Below are 6,958 nucleotides of genomic sequence, written 5' to 3' on the forward strand. Positions count from 1 at the left end.
TATCCCAAATTTGAATTTGAATTATATTCTGACTTTTTGAATTAAGTTGGAAAAATTCCATGTTTTCGAATTAGAGCCAAAATTCAAATTTGAACTATAATCCAACGTTCAATTTAAAGTTGGATAAATTCCAAATTTTCAAATTCATCGCAAATTTGAATTTGAATCATATTGTGACTTTTAAATTATATTCAAAGTTAAAAAAAACTTATGAAGATAATTTAAATTTTAGATGTCTCAGTTGTGCAAATTTATTGTCAATTAGACCTACAACGATATCTTGGTCCACGATTAAAACAAGATTCAAAATTATAACTTAAATTCATCTTTTTTATTGCACAATATTTTTGAAATTCAGCCACAATTATGTTTGGCATAAATTTCGAAAATGAGGCATTTGTAGAACCATAAATTTTAGGTCAATCATAAATGGCCACATCATTATTTATTTTATTTAGAGATTAATTATAAATTAACCCTAAATTAAAATTAAAGACAAATTGACAATTTAATAATGTCACATGTCTTTCATTGGGCCCCTAGATTTAATTTAATTGGTTTAATTGGGCACGTAATCAATTTATTTCACAAATCAATTAGATTGTATTTTGGTCAAAAACCCAAATTACCATAAAACCAGGTGGATTGATACTTAAAGAATTGGGCTGGGTCGAAATCACCCTAGCCCAAATCTTTTGAAATTAAATTGGGCTCGTAACCCAAATGGAGCTCAATCCATATGTTCAGTCCAAAATCCCAAAAGCCCACTAAACCTGTAGAAACTTCTATAAATAGAGGAGGTCTCATTCATTTTCAAGGGTCAGAATTTTCAGAGTTGAGAGCATTCATATATCAAACATAAAACTCCCTGAAGACCCGAAGACCAATTTCAAGACTTTGAGAACTTGAATACGTTCGAAGAATATAAAACCTTGATCTAAATCCAAGAACAAGCATCTCAATTTTCACATCAAGTTCGAGAGAAAGAATCAGAGGATAAAACTTCAATCTAAATCCAAGAACAAGCATCTCAATGCTTTCTTTTGCTAGCCGGTTGTAGCTTATTCAGTTGGTTCTGTAGAATTTTCAGGTCTATTTGGCCAGTGTGTTTATTCTTCCAGCTCGGGTTGTTCATGATTTTGAGCGGATTCTGCGTTCTTTCTTATGGAAGGGGTGATAACTCTCCAAATAGAGAGTTATTTGAGTATAATATTGATATAAATTAGCTAAAGATAGTATCACTTGCACCCTTATTCACTGAGTTTGTGCTAAAAAGATCATAAATACTAGCTTTCTACATTTTAGTATTGTCAATTGCATTGAGCTAATTTTGGTGTATTTTGCTACATCTTTAATGATGCTACAATATCAGATCCAGATTTAGAAAGCAGTAGAAAATGACAAACTGACAGTGAAAGGACTGCTCAACGGGATTTACCATAGTAACTCGGAGAAATATCTGGAATTTAGAGTTGGGGCCCACTTTATCCTTTATATTGCCCTAAAATTAAGGATGGGTATAAAAGTACCCCTTTAAGGCAGCCTCCAACATTCTTCCCCACTCCATTTTGGAATCATCCATCCCACCCTCCAAGAAAACCTCTCCAGCTGCTCATGGAAGAGGAAAAAGAAACCCAGAAATCTGCTGCTGAAATAGAGAACAAGAGGATTTCGCTTTGAGCTGAAACCTTCAGCTCCTTCTCTTCATCTTTGAATCTCTTTGTTTTATTTTCATTCTAGTTTTGATTTGATTTTCTTGTATGGCTTTGCGTAACTAATCTAATTTGTGAGAGGGAGGTTGTTGTGAACCATTTTGGCTGTAGACTTTGTTACTGTTTTTAAATGGTGAAGAACATTTAGTAGAAGTTGTTTTATAAATTTATTTTCAATATGATTGATCACCATGTTGAAATACCTTCTTGTTAACTTTTGGAAAATCGTAATAGGAAGCGAAATACTTCATCTCGAGCTAGAGTCTACTTGAGTTTAGCTTGTGGTGACTTAGGGATAAGCATCACCTAGCTTGGTCATGAAAATTGTGCATATATTCTGTTATTGTTAGTCTATGAATGTTAACAGTAGAAAATCTGGGAAGATTCCATTTCTGTTTGGCCAATGCTCTAGCATCGTTTATGTTATAACATCGTTTGTTTAAGTCCACAAGAGTCATTTAGCCGCTTCCCCCTTACTCATTTTAATATCAGTATTTCAGTTAATATTTGCGCATTTTCCTAAGACAATTTGCTGTCATCTGTCTTTAATTCATTTTAACAGTAGTTTATTGGTATATTGTTTGGGTTGATTTATTTTAGTTTTCCTATTTGTTATAAATACTTTGCTTGTTTAAACCCCCCCCCCCCCCCACCCCCCCCCACACACACACACACCTTAAGTGATTATTGAAGTGTTTATCCATGAATCCCTGTGGATACGATCTCTTTTTATCACTTACTACATCGATTGTGTACACTTGCACAAGGGGACATAAATCAAACCAAAAAGTTTTTGGTGCCGTTGCCAGGGATGGATTTCGTTTTACACCTCATATTTTTTCTTAAGAAAATCTGTGCTAGAAGGATTTCTCTTAATTACTGTGTGGTAGATTTTGAAGGTGGATGCACGATTTGCAAGGGTTGGAGTACCTGCTTAACAACGAGATTGAGCGCACATTCCATCGTAGAAGAAGAGAGCAACATAGACATCAAGCAGAACCTAACCCAATGGACCAACCACCAAGACTCCCCAATCTAGTAGTTGAAGGAAACAATGGAGGAAGAGTGGCTGAACCAGCAGTTGCTCCCCCTCTTAACACCATTCTATTGGAAGATGATGGAGACAGAGCTATCAGAGCCTACGCTGCTCCAGCACTACGCGATTTTCATCCAGTTATAGCAGATCCAAAGATAGAAGCAGAAAGGTTTGAGATGAAACCCGTTATGTTCCAAATGCTTCAAATAGTGGGTCAATTCTTTGGAAATCCGTCTGAAGGCCCACATCTCCATTTAAGATACTTCCTTAAAGTGAGTGATTCCTTTAAGATGTAAGGAGTTTCAAAAGAAGCACTGAGGCTGAAATTGTTCCGTTACTCATTGAGGGACAAGGCAAGAGACTGGTTGAAATCTATGCGAGCAGAATCCATTACCTCTTGAATGACCTTGGAGATAAATTTCTGATAAAATTCTTCCTACCAAGTAAGAATGTCAAATTCAGAGGAGACATCAACAACTTCCAGCAAAAAGGAGGAGAATCCGTATAACGCCCCAGGATGTTATATATCATCTTAGACAACGCTAAATAATTCACCTGGCTAGCCTTAACTCTAAACACGAGATAAGCAACTCCCTGGGAAATAATTTAAATGAAATAAAGCTTCGACTCCCATACGTTCTACCAGAAATATAAATGTTATAAACTGTCAGGACTTCGCCCTCCGTGGGCAATTTAAAAACAAAAACATCTCATATCCGCCTCAGTGGCTAAATTTCTTAAATAAATAAAACAACCGTACACCTAAAATCCAACGACAACAGTGACGCGTTTACCAGCAACATCCATAACAAATATAGTATTTCTAAAGAATACAAAATTTCTCCTCGGTCTACACCTAGCAATAACATAAATCCCAATGCTACTCGTACCAAACGACCCTTCCCTCTATCCTCACTAACTAGGCTAGTGATCCCTCCTCGGTCAAGCCCTCTCCACGTCATCACCGCGGTCGACCCTGTTCACACCTGAAAACATATAAGGGTAAAAAGGGGGGTGAGTACGTAAGGTACTCCGTAAGTAGCACTTCCTAACTAGCACAAAAATCATGCTCACAGTCACGGCATATAGAATAAAACGATAGCAACGCAATTAAATAGACAGCGAGAGATAGCGAACAATAACTTGACATTTACATACAACAACCATGCGTCGGAACTACCAAGACTACAACCCACGATTCACTAGCCCTTGTCTCATAGTACTAAACCTTCCTCTACACCCCCCTGTGTTACTCCCCGCTTAACTTCTCGAGGCATGACGACTCTTGACATTTATTCCCAAGATACCGCACCCCCTCCTTTTACAGTACTTGATGTTCGACCTTGCCATTTATTCCCAAGGCCTAGCACCACTACTTCGCAAGCACCACTCTACTTTAATCCCTCAAGCCTAACTCCTCGAGTCGCATTGACCCTTGACATTTATCCCCAAGGCCTCAATACTCCTCTACAGAAACTTGACGTTCGGCCTTGCCATTTATTCCCAAGGCCTGAACTGTGCACCGGTCCTTGCCGTTTATCCCCAAGGTACCGATGACTTCCCAGCGTATTGGTCTTGACATTTATCCCCAAGACCCCAATACTCATTTACAGAAATTTGACGTTCGGCCTTGTCATTTATTCCCAAGGCCACTACTCAAGGTTTTGAACCTCCAAGCGATTTATATGCATTTTCAGGTCAGAACACCCATAGTTAACGGACTATCACCCGTCCCTTTACCCTTCACCCTTCACCACTTCACTAACCCTCCCATGACCACCTACAGGTAAATTTCCCACATTCTAATTCACTGCACAGTTTACAAGCATGCTTTTCCTCGTAATAAACAAAATACACCCAACAGCTCACAACTAGAACAATATAAACTAAATTATCAGTTTAACAACGCGAGCATTTCATTTACATCATATTTGCAAAACGTCGTGAGCCAGTTACTTCTAACTACAACAATTCAGAACCTACTAGTCACCTACAACAATAAGAACAAGAAGCATGTTTTCTCAAAAGTGTTCAATAATAGAAAGACGGCAACAAGATCACTAGAAATTCACAAATCAAAACTAACAATCCCTACATGCTCAATTAAATTATTTTAGCAAGAAAAACAGCATCAAAACCATTCCGTTAACGCTAAATAACGCACGCACTCGCCCCCTGGTGCTACTTACACAACCACGTCCTTAAGTTTACGTCGAACTCACACCTACGCACAAAAACAGAAAAAAAACAGCAACATAAATATACTGTTCAGCCTTCGAAAACAACTCTAAGAGGGTTCAACGGGTCTCATTACCGCAAAACGACTTCGTGTAGGTGTGGGTAAATTAGATCTAGCTTGCAAAGGGTTGGGTAGCGTAAATCGAGCTTCGAACGGATGAAGTTAATCACCGGATACCACCCAAAACACTGCTGTCCACGTTTTTACGGCAGCGTGGGTAATCCAAATCTAACTTCGAACAAGGGTGGGTCAAAGAAAATTACCGGACTTCCCGGATCTAAGCTATTCGAGTCGTTGGAGGTTGTCGGATCGAGGGAAAACACCGTGAACAGCCACCACGCGCCGTCCCGCCGCGCCTGCTGCTGCCCGAGACCACGCGCCACCGCCTGCTGCTGCCCGACGCCCGACACTGCTACTGCGCTGCCCGATGCCGCCTGCTACTCCGACGCTGCTGCTGCTCTGCCCAACGCCGCCTGCTGCTGCCCGAGCTCGACGCTGCATCTGCTGCTCCAATGTCGCCGCTGATCGTCGCGTCGCCTGAATGGGGTTGCTCGCTGGAGAAGAAGAACCCGAGTGGGGGGGGGGGTGGCCGGCGGCTCCAACAAGAGAGGGAAAGGGAGGAAGGAGAAGAGAAAAGAATAAGGGCTAGGTTTTTCTTTGTTTTAAAACTTTAACTCCCTTGGGCTTGGGTTCTTTTCCTTTTGTTTAAGGCCCACTTACCCAACCCCTCCTTGTAAAACAAACCAATAATTTAATTTCGTAAATGGCCCAATGGTCCAAAACAAGTGTCACATAGCGGAATCCGTACTAAACCATAACTTGATAAATAACTACACGCTACTAACTCACCACTAAATCTGTAACAATACACACTAATCGAGATGCCACACTTAAATTAAATAAAGATCACTGATGAACAAAATAAAATAAAATGAAATAAATAAATAAATCCATAAATAAAATCTATTTTGTTATAAAATTTCTCGGAACTCGGGGCAAGCTAACCTGAGTAACGCGGGGCATTACAATCCGTGAGTGAGTTATGGGAAAGGTTTAAGGAGCTGCTCAGAAGATGTCCACACCATGGTTTGCCAAAGTGTATTCAAATAGAAACATTTTACAATAGACTAAACGAAGCAATGAGAATGGTGGTTGATGCATCTGCTAATGGAGCCCTATTGTCTAAATCTTACACAGAAGCAGTGGACATATTGGAAAGAATCTCTTCCAATAATTACAATTGGTCAGACTCAAGAGCTCTAAATGACAGAGGCAACTATGAGACCGCTAGCACTAATGAGATGGCTTCCCTAAAAGATCAAATCGCAAACTTAACCAACATGGTAAAGAACATGAGTGTTGTTATAGCATCATCCACTACCCCTAGATCAAGCAAGGTAATGGCAAGCTCTTGTTCTTACTGTGAAGGTGACCATTCGTATGACTCTTGCCCAGGGAACTCAACATCAAAATACTATTTGGGTAGCCCTAGCAGAAATAATCCCTACTCAAACACTTATAACCGAGGGTGGAGGCAACATCCAAATTTCAGTTGGGAGGAAACCAGGGAATTAAAGAAAATCAAAATGCAGGGTACTATGAGCAGAAAACAACTCAATAACCAAGATTATTAATGCCTAATCAACAGCAAGGAACAAAGACCGGTAGCTAATTCTTCCAATTCCAATTCCATGGAAGCATTGATGAGAGAGTATATGGCTAAAAATGATGCCATGATTCAAGGCCAGGCTACCACCCTAAGAAATCTGGAAGTGCAAATGGGACAAATGGCCAATGAACTGAAAATGAGACCACAAGGCACTTTGCTAAGTGATACTGAGATTCTTAAAAGATAAGGGAAAGAGCAATGTCTAGCATTGACTCTTCGATGTGGCAAAGCATTACCACACCCCTATCATTCTCTGATGCAAAAGGATACGGAGAAGCAGCAAGAGGAGCTTCCAGCAGAGA

The 6,958-nt window shown here is 39.8% G+C and overlaps 1 pseudogene; it reads left to right on the forward strand.

Moving 5' to 3' along the window:
* Window positions 1-2,615: 2,615 nt before the first annotated feature.
* On the forward strand, window positions 2,616-6,621 carry LOC148210876 (uncharacterized; annotated as a pseudogene).
* The last annotated feature ends 337 nt before the right edge of the window (window positions 6,622-6,958 follow it).

The sequence above is a fragment of the Momordica charantia genome, assembly GCF_013281855.1.
Source record: "Momordica charantia cultivar OHB3-1 chromosome 6 unlocalized genomic scaffold, Mcharantia_2.0 BLBB01000006.1, whole genome shotgun sequence".
Lineage (NCBI taxonomy): Eukaryota > Viridiplantae > Streptophyta > Magnoliopsida > Cucurbitales > Cucurbitaceae > Momordica > Momordica charantia.